Source organism: Vulpes lagopus, chromosome 5 (assembly GCF_018345385.1).
Source record: "Vulpes lagopus strain Blue_001 chromosome 5, ASM1834538v1, whole genome shotgun sequence".
Classification (NCBI taxonomy): Eukaryota; Metazoa; Chordata; class Mammalia; order Carnivora; family Canidae; genus Vulpes; species Vulpes lagopus.
In genome coordinates this window covers 39,385,063-39,399,987 of record NC_054828.1, presented here as the reverse complement: position 1 = coordinate 39,399,987, position 14,925 = coordinate 39,385,063, and the positions used below count along the sequence as shown (strand labels likewise).

The following is a 14,925-nucleotide window of genomic DNA, read 5'->3' as shown; positions in this document are numbered from 1 at the left end:
TTGTTTACATATTCTAAAAGCCTACCTAGAAAAATAGCCTCAATTCTACTGACTAAAAGCCTAATAAGTATAAACTACAAATCTCTGTATAAAGGCACTTACATAAGAGCCAGAAATAATGTTTCCATATACGAACAGGTCCTCTAAAATCTGTGTAAGATACTGAAAGTGACAAAGCAAAATTCAGGACTTATAAATTTAACGACAGAAACAAAGCCATTTTGCAGGGTACGCAAAAAAGGCTTATAAAATTACTGCAATTAGTCTATGTCCAAATTTCAAATGGATTTTAAGTTAGAAGATAATTAAGATATCTGGTAATAACGTCTTTCAAGAAATTCTTTATAAAAATTTATATTTAAGCCCTTCTAGAGAAAGTTCACTCACTGTTTTCATAATACATTTAACATCCAGGTCCATTCTGTTCTAATTTTATTTCCACTCAGTCATCTAAATATAATGCTTTTTAAAAAGCTTCATCTTCACAGTACCCAAGCTAATAGATGAGGTGATTGGATTATCTTCTCAGGCAGCCTCTACACCTAGACATCCCTCACCCTCTGCAGGTGCTGATTGATCGAGTTACCATTAGGCTCAAACCTGTATAGGACCCCCTCCTAAAGACTGCACACCCCTACTCCTTTGTATCATCTTGATTTCAAAAAACAAGCCTATATTTTTAAAATGGAGAGAACAAAATTAGAAAGTAAATCAATTACAAACAAGAATCAAGTACTGCAGATAAACTGCAAAATCTTAATACAGAGTCAAAAAAGGAATAAGCAAAGAAAAAAAAAAAAAACAAAAGATTCCACAGGAGAGTAACCAATGCCCTTTACTATGCTTCTACAAGGTTCTAATGTTCAAACATCAATCATTCATATCCCCATGACTATCAGACATATGAAATACAAGGCTTTTTTTTTTTTTTTTAGCCTTCAGGGCTCAAATTTCTATTCAAACTACATTTAGCAAGTGGGGTGAGTTGGGCAGGGGAACCTCAAGGTGACATTTGGGATAATACATCACTAATTAGTCTAGATAAAACTACACAAGATAATATGTTACACAGAAGTATTTTCCTGCATACAGGCACAAGATTTTTTAACTTTTTTCATCTTTTTTACCTTTTTATTTTTGTTGGAACAAAAAGTAAATAAAAAGAAACCAAACTAAACTAAGGTGGATAGCAACCATTTCTATTTCTTGGTAATACATTTAGGAGTGATTTTGCTCAAGTGAAATGACAAGTTTCAAGATATTTTGTTGAACTGTAGCTATTTTAAGACAGGCCAAGGCTGCATTAGTGCTTGTCATACAGTTTGCTCCCAATCTCTTGGCAGTTCTCCAACGCATTCCAACTTCTTATGCACAGCCTTGCTGGAATCACATCCCACTTATCTCTAAAGACACACTAAGTAAGATGCTGCCACATTACACAACCAACCTGCCATTTATTCCCATCAGATCACTTTGCACAATGTCTGACTAAAAAAAAAGTAAGACCACCATCTGTGTGGATACAGTTTAGTCCAAATGATCCAGTTTACACTGGCCCCCAAAACAAGTATCAGAATACTGCTCAAACTTGGGAGAAATCTGTATTCCACTCCTCCAAAAAAGGTTGAGTACTAACCAATTAAGGAAAGAGAACTGATATGGAGGGGTAAAAAAGCAAGATCAAATCTTAAAAAAGAAATGCCTTAGCTACAGATACTAAACCCTAGTCTTATTCTAACTGCTTACATTTTAAAGCAGATTAATCAGTGTATTTTTTAAAGGATCATCTCAGTATTTAATGAGTCCCATTACTTCCTTTAAAAAATAATTTAACCTAGCAATACATCCTCTAAGCCAAGTACTCTCTAATTGTTAATATTTGGCCAAAAAAAAAAAAAGTCCTCTTCAAAAACAAACTGGAATGGTTAACCACATGCTGCTACATTCCATTCTTGCTAAAAAAAATATATTTAATTAGCACATCTGAGCCTCATGCTCTGCACAGCTGCATAACATTCCAGTGATAGGCCAGCTATCAATATACTCTTTACGTTAAATATCTACTTACTTTAAAAGTTGAGAAGACTGAGAATCAGTTCTCAAATATAATCCACTAAAGATTTATTTACATGAACAAAAGTTTCCTTTAATAAGAGTAGAGGCCAACAAAAATACATACTGTAATTTAGAAATACAATATTCATGTAGACATACGCTAACCAAGTAATTCTTCAGAGCTGAAAACATGTACATATGTGTGTGTGTGTGTGTGTGTATAAAATACTCAACTGACAGATAAGAATAGTCTTCCTCAAGAATAAGATGATAAATTAACCTGTTCTCTAATTAAACTTTCAACCTTTACGAATGAGATTTTAAGAGCTAGGATGAAAACCGGTGTTCTTGAAGTCGGGAACACACACTTCGAAAGCAAAGTAAACATTTCAAAATGAGAAATCATACCAATTATCAGGGAAACTCAGAAATTCCTTTAATAGTGGATACTGATTTAAAAACAAGCAATCAGACAAAAAAACAAAAACAAAACCTACCTTTAAAACAAAGAATAAAACACAAAGCGTGGGCTAGCTTCTTTTCTGCTCAAAAGGCACATGAATGTCTTTGCTCCAGGATCATGGTCATCCTTGACTCCACCCCAGGAGATAAGTTGGGTATTTAAGGACAGCTGGCAGCAAAGAGTTGTCAACCCCGCTGTGAGAAGGACCAGGCCCCTCTCGGAGAAGTTACCCAACTGATACTTCTGACCACCACTTGCTTCCTAAAAAAGTGACAGGTGTATTCATCCATTCAGAAGTCCAGATAAGGCCACCTTCCAGTCCCTCTGCACCCCCCTACCCTGGGGTGCAGGGACCACTGTGAGCAACGCCTCAACTCTGCCTCCCCAAGTGCTAGACCCAATGTGTGCAGCTGCCTGGAAGTTCACTGAGATCCCTACCCCAGGCTTCAGACAGCCCAGGCACATTAAACCATCAAGCATTTCCCTTGGTAATTTGTGACCGTCCTCAAAAAGAATGATTCCCATCAGGTTAGGAGTTTCTGAAGAATCCCTTATTTGGAGAGAGGAAGTCCATGTAGTACAGCTGAGCCCCAACCCCCCATCCTGCTCTATCTATCACCAGGCCCAGCCAAGTTTCAGTCTAAACTGTAAAAGGAGCTACCACTGGCCTTTGGTGTTTAAACCTGGAAGAAAGGACATTTGCCACTTTTCATGCAGGTCTACTACTCCAACCAAGACTAATAACCACAAAGTACCGCATAGAAACTGCCAGAAAGGGCTTTCTTTCCTAGTGAAAGGGGATTTAACCTCCCTTCCCACTCCTTTCCCTAAACCCATGAAAAAACCCTGTTAGCACCTTCTTCAGGAGAGGACAAATAGAACTAAGGCAACAAAGAAGTGCTAGCAAGTCACCTCCATCCATACAATGTCCCAGGGCTTAAACTGGCTTGCATAATCAAGTAAGTACCTTGCCTTTTCTCCTTGAAACAGATCCTAGATCCAAAGATAGAATTTTAAAGAATTCAACCAATACAGGACCCTAAGAAACTTGAGCTCTAGTGTATGCTTTCAATAGTTACAACCAAAACTGGCTCAGTACATACAATTACCCTGAAAACCAATATTCTAATAACCATGTCCATTCCATGTGTAACACTCTTGAGGTAGCTGTTTTAAAGATTCTCTGAAATCTGAAGATAAAAGTAAAATCAGATGTTGTCCGAACGCCTTTGGAGATGTCCCTCAAGGGAATTAATGCAACTCTGATGAGAATTCCTTCCAAAACAAAACAGAAAGCACACATTAACTAATGAGAACTTAACTTCTGGTATTTTTCCACTATAAAGAAAAATTTTTTTCAAAGAAGAAACGTATCTATAATAAAATTTGGATTTTCTGTTTCTTTATCATTTTCCTTTAACATCCCTACCACTAAAAACAGCTCAGGGCAACAGTGCCCATGCCATAGCTATAAATAAGACCAGTAGTAAGATTTTATGTTTTGTCATGCTATGTGTATTGACAGGAAGAATAATAAAGATCATCAAGTGATTATTTAGACTGCCAAAATTTGACATCTTTAGCCTAAGATTGAGAACGTGGCCCTTATTCGTGAGAGGAGTACGTGCAGCACAGGGAAAAAGTTTAATAGGCTAAAAACCAAAATGTTAACTGCCTGCTGCTGGGAGTCACTGGAATTTCAATTTTCTTCTTTGTATTCACTTTTATTTTGCATATGATCTACAATAAACATTTATTATTTTGGTAATTAAATATTTTAAAGCTTTTATGTTAGATGATTTTATGCTAATTTATAACTATGAAAATATATATTCTTCATAAGCCATTCAGAAAAAACTATGCATACTGTATAGGGTAGCAGACCCTGTCAAATATTCAAGGATTCTAAGGTTAAAAAATGAGTATTTTAACTTTTAAGACTATTGTACTCACTATAAAAGCACTCCCATGTTACAGATTTAAAAATACAATGGAAAATGTTTAAACATCACAGATCAAAATAAATAAGCATTGTTTTAGGGAAGAATCTAGGTTTTCCTTCCCCTTTAAGTAAGAGAGGGAGGGGGAGTAAACCATGGTAAGAATATGTATCATCCCACCCCAAAAACAGTAGAGCTGATAAAAGAACATTCCAGAAAAATGTACAGCTCTTGAATGTTCAGATTTGGCCTTGAAGCAAACATACTAGGACAACAATTATCCCTAAACTGCTACCCAAGAGGGTAAGGAAACAACAAGAAACTGTCACTCAGAGCCAGAGGCAATAGCCATAGAGGCTGATCTCCTGGAGGATGTTTTTACCCGGCTCCCTTGTGGCCCAGTTCCTACCATCTTTTCCCACACTCTGTGGAAGTAATAAAATACCGAGAGTCTAACAAACTGCGCATTTAAATAAGGAATGGAAAATTTTTTTCAGAATTTCAGCACTCTTTACACTTTTAGTATTAAGACTGGTTTTCTTTAAGTTCTGGCAGGAAAAAAAAATGAATAGCAAAGGGTATATTTAGCTTATAATCTTTTTACTTGCTAGCTTTTATCCATCTAAAATGAGGCTTATTGAGGTGTTAGGTTATTTTTTGATAAAAAGCAAGAGTATATTGTCAAGTACTTCCAAAAATTTGGGAAATGTGGAGAGATGAAATTAGAACTCTTCCATAATCCCATCACCAAGAGAGAACCACTTTCTAAACATAGGCATATTTAATTATACATATATGCTGCCAAAGAATAAATTCCGCTTATTTATACATCATTCTGCATTTCATCCTAGTTCATCTGTTGGTAAAAATCTGTAATGATGTTCTAATACAGACTTTACTGCCCAACCAATGGCTCCAAGTTAAAGATCAGAAACAGAAGGAAGATTCTACATCAGAAATGTAAAATGGTCCTAAAAGTCATTCAGGTGTTTAATCTCATAGCTTAGAGTTTATAAAGAATGGAATTATGACACCTATAAACAAAAGTCAATTTTAAAGTAATCTTGAGGGATCCCTGGGTGGCGCAGCGGTTTGGCGCCTGCCTTTGGCCCAGGGCGCGATCCTGGAGACCCGGGATCGAATCCCACATCGGGCTCCCGGTGCATGGAGCCTGCTTCTCCCTCTGCCTGTGTCTCTGCCTCTCTCTCTCTCTCTCTCTCTATCATAAATAAATAAAAATTAAAAAAAAATAAAGTAATCTTGAAATTCTAATATCTTATTTTAGCCTAAAACTCTTCTCAATCAACCACCTATAATTGATGGTAGAAAAAACACAAAATTTGTGGAAGTAAATTAGTTCATTTCTACAAGCTACCTTTTACAAAGTGCCATTACAGTTAGAATTTGGGCAATAAAACAGAAGAACTATTTCCTCCCAAACATTTCCCCCAAAGATGAAGGGCAGTGTGATTCATTCCTGAGATCCACTTTTAAAATGTTATCTCCACAAAATTCCCCAGTTTAGAAGTCTTAAAATGGCCCTCTGCCTCCTTTCATGGTGGAGATTACTCAATAATACATACACCTATCTCTCTTTCTCACCTATGTGATCAAGAGAGAGAAGCAATATCATATATACGCATACATAAGAATTTCCTTTCGTATATAGAAGGAAGGATATTATTAAAATTCATTCCTCTCACTCTTAGCCTACAATATTCCCAAATGGTAAGAAACCATTAATTGGCAGTAATATAAATCTGGAGTTATTTTTATTTTAAAACTTTCATTTAGAATTTCGTCTACTTTTCTGAGCAATTCCAATGAAACATGATGGTCCTAGGGTTACAAAATTAGCTTCAGCAGTGGTGCTTGGGCTCCCACAAGTGAGAACAAGAGTGTCACAGAATCCCATTGCCCTCTTTGTCTAAGCGTGCGGTTTGGAAAGACTAAAGAATCCTGCCTGGTCTTCCTCACCTTTTCAGCTCTACTCAGGTTAGTGTAGTCAAATCAGCCTTCCATCACATCTGAATGCTCTACTTTTCTCTCAGATTTATACCCTAAAGATGCTAACCTACTAATTTTTCCTCTGCTCTTAGAAACGTGTACAGAAGGACAGATAACACAATCCTTTGGAAGTTTAAACTATTCCTTAATAATGATATATAAGGGGCCAGGTTTTTTTCTTTCCCTTTTTCCTTACAATTAAGTGCTGCTTGATTTTTTGATTATTAAAAAACCGTCCACATGGTAGTCTATTATGTTTACTGTACTCTATTTGTAAAAGATTTCAAAACTCAGAATGAGAAAGAAACATTAAGTCATAGGATTTCCTTTCTTGTAAGAGAGGAAATCACCCATCAAGCCACCATGCAAAAGCATTAACATTTTAATGTATTTCCTTCCAGTCTTATTTAATATAACAAAACTGGACCTATACCCTATTACATAGCTTTGTATAAAGGTATTTCCACTGATTATTATATTGTTAGCATTTTCCCAACTCAGCAGTATTCTACCAAGCTATTATTTTAAGCACTATACCGAATTCCATTCGAACCCTGTGCCATAATTTGACCATGTCTCATTTGCTTTTTCACTATAAATACTGGTAAGAAAATCCTTGTTTAAAAACCTCTGCCCTTGGGCGCCTAGGTCCCTCAGTGGGTTAAGCTTCTGCTTTTGCTCAGCTCATGATCCCAGGATCCCGGGATGGAGCTCTGCATTCAGGCTCCCTCAGCCTGCTACTCCCCCTGCTTGTGCTCACACTGTCAAGTAAATAAAGTCTAAAACAAAAACAAAAACACCTCTGTCCTTATTTTTATTTCCTTCTTCTAGATCAACAGAACTACAAGTGCAATTTCACTGTAAAAAGTATAAACATTAAAAAAAGTATAAACATTTACAGTTTCTGTGTGTGTGTGTGTGTGTGTGTGTGTGTGTGTGGAGAGAGAGAGCACACGCCCAGTGTTTTCTACTGTTTGTATTAATCCAAATATTCTCCCAATAGGTAATGTAGAGCTCCTATTTCATAGCATCCCAGAGAGCATTATTTACCCACCAATTATTGTGGGAAAATTAATCTAATTGTTTTGGGTTTCACATTACTGGTGAGTTTGAACAATTTAATATAGTTCTAGTTATCAGCTTCCTTGATTTCTTCTTTTACAAACTATCTGTTCATATCCTTTCCCCAAATAGTAGGGTTTTAGTGTTTCCTTGTTTGTTAAAAATAAGTATTAGTTAGGTTCGCCTTTCCTATAATTTAGACATGACACATAAGGACAAGTTTAATGTAGAGTGAACTTAGCATTATTTATCTGAATGATGGTATTGTTTACTGGAATGTATCTTTTCTGAATAAATCAAAATATTTATTTGAAAGAAAATGTTTACTGGAATGTATCTTTTCTGAATAAATCAAAATATTTATTTGAAAGAAAACATAAAATCGAAATAAACTAAGCAAAATGTCCATGTCTCATGATAATTAAAATGTATTGTGATAGACCATAGATTATCTCACTTAGCTTTAATAATCCTTTGTGATAGGCACCACCATGCAGATAGAGAACTGAGGGACACAGAGAGATCAAGGTAGTTTACCCAAGGTCACTCAGCCTATACATGGTGTCCTCATCCACTTAGGTCACCTCCCATCTATTCACTGTACAAGCAGTTGGCACAGGATTGGGCCTTCACAGCCTTTCTCCCCTGTCTCCCTTCCCTCTCATTCCCTTGGCTACCACCATAACCTGCTCCCTTAACCTCTGGACCCTTATAACCACCTATTTCCTGTCTCCCTGCTCTTGGTTTCTTCCTGTTCCACTCTATTTTGAACTCTGCCAGAGTGCTGTGTCACTCTAATATCTTACAATCACAGAATTTTAGGAATATACAGGATCTTAAAAATTAGGCATGAGATCCAATCTAATGGTAGTTACTGCCCAGAATACTATATTGAGAATGTTACTAAGCCTCTATCTCAGCTCTATGGAAAAAGAGTGTCGTGGCTGATTTTCTAGGTCTGCCAGGGAGGGAGGGAATGGTGCCCACATGCCAGGTTTTAACCCCCCACTATAATTTCATCTAAGTTTTTCATTTTATAAATTTAGAGCCAGACCAGAAAGGTAAATGGCTTGCCAAAGCCACACACCAAATCAACAAGAAGTCTTTTATCTCCTGGGGACATACAGAGAATATATTCTGTACAGTAAAGCATATGGTCATTATGTTCAGGAACTAAATCTTGCCATTAAACCAGCCCACACCACCATCACTTTAACCCAATTTCAAGCCCTGGCAAAAAGAAGATATCCAATAATTGTTTACTGCATCAAAAACAATACTGCAGAGTAATCTTAGAGTAACAGCAAAGAGAGAACAGTAGTATACATGCTTCTGGGTAAAAAGAACTATAATTACACTACTTTCTAGAACAGGAACCTCAGCTGACAAAGGGTTTCCCGTAAGTGGTCTTTACAGCCTGTGCTGATCAATATACAAATTCTACTGTAACACAGCCTCTTAAAAAGATATATTACTGAATAAGCTGTTTATTAGCTCTTTTGACATAAAAATATCAAGGTAGTTTTTGAAAGCATTTAAAAGAGGTCAGTGGCTCAGGCAGTTTGAAGAGAAACTAGTGGACCTATTATCAACCGAACACCTACTATGTACCTAACACTGTATAAGGAAGTAGTATCATTTCCATTTTACTGATAAGGAAACTGTGGTTTCAAGAGTAATGAACTAGCCTAAGGCCAGAACCTAGCTGTGGCCACAGGCTAGTATACAAAAGCATTAAGATCTGAGCCCAGATCTGTTTGACTCCAAACCTAATGCTATTTCCCAATTGAAAAAAATTCCCCTGCAATAACAAAATTGTGCTCACAAACCTTAAAGGACCAGAACCGATTACGACTCTACTGGAATTATGAATGACTATTCATCAAAAGAAACCACAATGAGTTTTTAAAAACAAAAACACACACTGGGAGATAATTTTTAAACGCATATAATCCACAAGGAGTAGCAGGCAATCTCCATAAGGAATTCCTACAAAATCAGTAAGAAACAAATCTAAAAGATAAATAGGCAAAAAGCTTAATAGGCACTTCACAAAAGGAGGAACCCAAACGGCCAATAATATATATACCTAACCTCAATAATCAGGGAAATGACAAATAAAAAGCACAATGAGTTAACATTTCAAAAATATCAACAGGACATTTTAAAGTCTGGTAAATGAAGTAGTCTGACAAAATTATGGAATGATCGTAACATGTACACTACTAGTAGGAACACAAATAGTACAATCACTTGAGAAAAATAGTACAGCATATCTAGTAAGGTTGATGATATATACACCCAATCATCCAACAAATTTCATTCTTCAGAGAAAGAGACAAATAAGGTGTGTGTTTGCATCTATCTCCACACATGTATTAAGAGACAAGTAGAAGACATATTCACAGCAGCCTTTTTATAAGAGCAAAAAAACTGAACCAGTCTAAGTCTCTACCTACAGGAGAAAGAATCAATAAGCTGTAGTAGAATACTATACAGCAGCAAAACTGAATGAACCACAGCCACAAAAGGAATGAATCTCAGGAATATAATGTTAATCTAAAAGTGCAAATCACAGAAAAATATGTAAAGTGTAATTTCTTTAACATAAAGTTCAAAACCATACAAAGTAAGAATTTTTTTTTTAAAAGGACAACCCATATAGAAGAGCAAGGGAATGGTAAGCATAAAACTCAGGACAGTGGTTGCTTCAGATGGGGTGACAGAGGGTCACACAGGGTACTATGAATATATGATAATAAGGTTCTCCTCTAGGTGGTGGTTGCCTGAGTGTCCGCTGGTTTATGATTCTGTAATGTACCTTTCAGGAGTATTATTTTGCATGTACAAATCACTTTAAAAAGACATTCAGAAGGGCAAGCCACTGAATATACCAGGAGAAGTTCCTGATGACAGAGAAGATGTTAGAGGACAACAAAGGGGGCTGAGGGGACCTTATCCTCAGGGGTGTAGCTTCCTGGACTCCAGTTTCTGCTGTCTCAAAGCCAATGCCTTTTTTTCTAGACAGGGAGAGGAGACTGTTTTTCAACTGTAGAGGTATTCTAGAAAAGAACTGAAAAACCTTAGTAATCTAAATAAACTATTAAAAAAATAGGGCTCTTCCACCTAAAAATTAAAAAAAAACTTTGTGAAGTATTTCTGTATTAAATGATTTACAAAAAAATAAATAAATAAAAATAAATTATTTACAATCACGCATCCTTTTCTTCAACACCACTTAGTGACAGAAGGGGGAAAATGTGCTGATACTTCAGCAAAAGTAAAGACAAAAGAAAGATACTAGAAGGAATCTTTTGATATGGAGGTACCTCGGCTGAAGGAGTAGAGCAGTTTCTCCATTTAACAAGCACACACAAGTCACTTAGGGGTCTTGATAAAATGCAAATTCTGATTGGATAGGTCTGGGATGAGACCTCGAAGAATCTGCACTTCTAACAAGCTCCTGATGTGGCTGTTCCACAAACCTTACTACCATAGCAGGAGACATTACGAAACACCTGCTCCAATGATGTCTAAAAACAGAAGTATGGGTGTCTCTAATTGGGAGTTTCATTTTCTCCACCAAGATAAAGAAATGGATGATACCATTCCTACACTATATAAAGCTGGGTACAGGATAACTGTTACCAGAAAAATCAAGAATACTAAACTAGATCTTTTGCAAAGAAAAGGTGTTCTGAGACGGGCGCCTGAGTGGCTCAATAGGCTAAGCGGCTGCCTTTGGCTCAGGTCATGATCCCAGGGTCCTGGGATCCAGTACCCCCATCAGGCTCCCTGCTTCTCACCTCTCCCTCTGCAGCTCCCCACAGTGTTCTTTCTCTCTCTCACCCTCCCTCTCTCTCTCATAAAACATTAAAATAAAAGGAAGAAAAAGGAAAGGTACTCTGAGAGAGCAAAGCCTGAAAACTTGAAAGAGAAATCCACAAGAGAAGTTTTACTCACTTCGACAACCCTACAGAAGTAGCCTTTCCAGAAGGAGTATTAGCCCTTTCCTTATGGAAGAACGGTTTCCCAGTGGTATTGAAGAAGCCAGGACTGCCATAAGGAAATCCACAGGACAGTAATTAAAGACTGATTATAACGCAGATGTTTGTCATGGCCCAACATAATTAAAGGAGCATCACAGCACTGTATACATACGTATGTATGTGCGAATAGCTCTCGAATTCTAATAGGCTCTTAAAAAGAAGTTTATTATTTTAACTGAAACCACATCAAATAATTTCCACTCATCATGTCTGTTTGTTTAGTAGTAGTAAAATCCTTCCATCTCAAAATAGTACTTCTACATGTAGAGTCATGCTTTCATACCGCACTCAATAACCACTCAAACTCTTCCAAAGAAACGCCAATGCCAAGGCTCTGCTAAGGATGTGTCACAAGTAGAGTGAGGTCTTCTTACTCGCTCCTACAACATCACAGACTGTTGTTACTAGTCTCACCCGGAGAGATGCTCTGCACAGAAAGCCTGCACAGCAGGAGCCAAGTGACAGCAGCTCCCTCACCGTCCCAACACTTACTCTCAGATGAAGGGTTTGGTTAGTCCAGGGATGACACAGTTACAAAGACTGTAACCTAACAGAATTCTGCACCTGGTGTGTAAGTCAGAACAGCTAAACCCCTGCGCCATCAACACAGGATATTTTTTACAACATAATAAATCCAAAATGTCTGGGTAATCCATGGAAACAATACTCCCAAGCATCTTCACACATCACAATCTTATACAACCAAAGCAATGATGAAACCCAAATTCGAAAAAATCTTACATTTTAACAGCCCTCTATTAGAGAAACTCAAAATAATGCACGTAAACCACGCAATTTACGTTCAGTTCTACTCTGCAGAGACGCATAAAATCAAATGCCACTAAGCTGAATACATTAGAGATTTTTTAAAAACAAAAGTAGATATGCCCTTGCGTTGAAACATTGACCTTCCCTTCCAATTAGCGTACTGAAATTCCCTTTTTCACAGATACATTTTAGAAGGGGGGACATTTAGATGTATCCCATTTGCCATCCTGCATTGAATAAATGAATTGTAGCAGTGACATTTAGAAGACAAATCCCGTGTTCCCAACCTAAACAGATAAGGACACTGGGAATCATCTCCTTCTGGCCAGATACCAGCCACAGAGGCCTTGGTGGTCTGCCTCTCTCCAATCCCCCTCCTGGGCCACATCTGCAAAAAAAAAAAAATATGTACACAAAAAAAAACATACAAACACAAACGCAGTCAGTTGCCATGATAATCCCATTAGTCATGACAGGATACTTAACCTGGCTAGCCACATCAATCTGAATACCAATTTAGCAACAATCACACCACTCACCTAATAATCTTAAAAAAAAGAATCCAAATCTGTTAACTGTGCTTGATGTGCATGTGAAAAAAAAAAAAAAAAGCAAATGATGAACGCAAAGCAAACACAGGTTAAAGAAACAATTCACCATCCGTCAAAAAATCCGCTCCTTTTAGAACAACGGACTGAACCTTAACATTTTTTAAAATGTCTCAGATACGTAAGAACCAAAACACATCAATCATTCCATCTCAAAAAATAAAATGGTTTCCTGTAGGAACATTTCATATTCTTAATAGGAACTAACCGAAGACAGAGGTCCTGTAACGTCATCGCTACCGAAGCTTCAATTAATCAACTTTTTTCACAAATGAAGAAACCGGGGGGTGGCTGGGCTGTGGCACAGGCCGTGGGTAACGCACAGAACCGCCCTGCGCCTCGCCACGCCGACTGCACCGCGGCCTGCGCACCCCGGGCCCGAGCACCGCAGCCCCTCCCTGCGCGCAGGTACCTCGGGGAGCTCGCAGCCCGTCCGCAGCCTGCATTGGCGCTGCAGGGCGCCCCTCCGTCCCAGCACAGCCCCCCCGGGCGGGCGGGGTCACCCCGAACGGCAGGCCCTCCCCGCCCCCACGCCCGCGCCTGGGGACCCGGTGCTCCGGCCGCCACATCCCGCTGAAGCAGCAGGACGGGCTTGCGGCAGCGACGGCCTCGGCCCCGGCGGCCCCGGGCCTGGGTGGGGCCGGGCGGGGGCCCAGCCCCGGCAGCGAGAACCGGGGGAGGCTGCGCTGCGGCTGCATTGTGCTGCATCACGGCGAGGGCACCGGGAGCCACCCATCTTGCCAAAAAAGCACATCCCCGCCCGACTAACCCCCACCGCGCCCACTCGGCTCCTCTGCTGAACCCCCCCGCCTCGCCCCCGCTCTGGGGCCCGGCTCCGGATGGGAACCACCACGGACCAGGTTCCGATACTGACCTCGCCAGCGCTCCCCTCCCCATCGGACGGCGGGCACTTGGCATCTCTCCTCTCGCAAAAACAAAGGGAAGGCTCCCCCCACCCAGAAAATCAAAAAACAAAAATAAAAAAAGAGGGCCGCGGGCGCGGTGTGAGGGACGAGGGCCAGAGGGGCTCCCGCCCTCCCGCCCCCGCCCCCGCCCCCCAGGGCCGGCCCGGAGGGTCCCCGCGCTGGTACAAACCTGTTGAGGGGCCGGTGGCTGGAGCTGGAGGGCGGGCGCCGCCGCGGCTCGGCGCCCCGAGGCGGCTCACGCCCAGCCCTGGGAGAGTGGGGACGGCGGAGGGGCGGGGGGCGGGGGGCGGGCGCGGGGGGGCCGCCGCCTCCGGCTCAGCTGCAGCGCGGCGCAGCGGGGACCACGCCTGGCCGCATCCCCCGGGCCGCTGCGCCCCCGCCGCCCCGGCCGCAGGGAGGGCGCCCGAGAATACGCGCCCCCCGCTGCCCCTCGGCACCCACCCCCGCGCAGGGGCCGCTGCGCCCGGCGGGAGGGAGGCGGCGGCGGAGGCAGAGGAGGGATCGGCGCCGCTGCGCCCGGGGATGGGGCTGGGCGGGCGCGGTGCGCACCGGGGAGCTGCGGCCGCCCCACTGCGGACCCGCCGCCCCTGTCCGCAGCGCCCGCGCACGAAAAAGCACCTCCCGCCCCCCGCCCGGGCTCCGCAGCCTCCCTGCCCCCACGCCGCTCCCGGGGCGCCGGGCAGCGGCGGGCAGCGGCGTCCTCCCGGCCCGGGCCCGCGCCCCTCCTCCTGCCCTCCCGCCGCCCGGGAGCCCGCCGGGAGGCAGCCCCAGTGAGTTGGCATCTTCCAGCCGCCCCCCACCTACCTACCTCCCGCGGGTCAGGGGGGTGGGGGCGCCGGGGTCCCGTCCTCCTCCCGCTCCTCGGCGGCCGGGCGGGTGGGCCGGGAGGCGACTCCGCGGGGCTGTCCGCGGCTGGGGCCGGGGCTCACAGGACGGGACCGGTGGGCGCTGCTGCGCGGGGCTGCGCGCTCGCTCCGGGCGGAGAGGCGGCCGAGGGAGGGACTGGAGGAATCCGCAGCCTGCACGGCGACAGCTGCACTGATTCCG

General features: G+C 41.7%; 1 protein-coding gene across 1 annotated transcript in view; it reads right to left on the bottom strand.

Annotated features, from left to right (window-relative positions):
* The window catches only part of SPTBN1 (spectrin beta, non-erythrocytic 1), a 197,967-nt gene extending 183,042 nt beyond the window's left edge, over positions 1-14,925 (bottom strand). The window contains exon 1 of the mRNA XM_041754507.1: positions 14,687-14,925. The gene's annotated coding sequence lies outside the window, so the exon portion shown is untranslated. The remainder of the gene's footprint in view (positions 1-14,686) is intronic.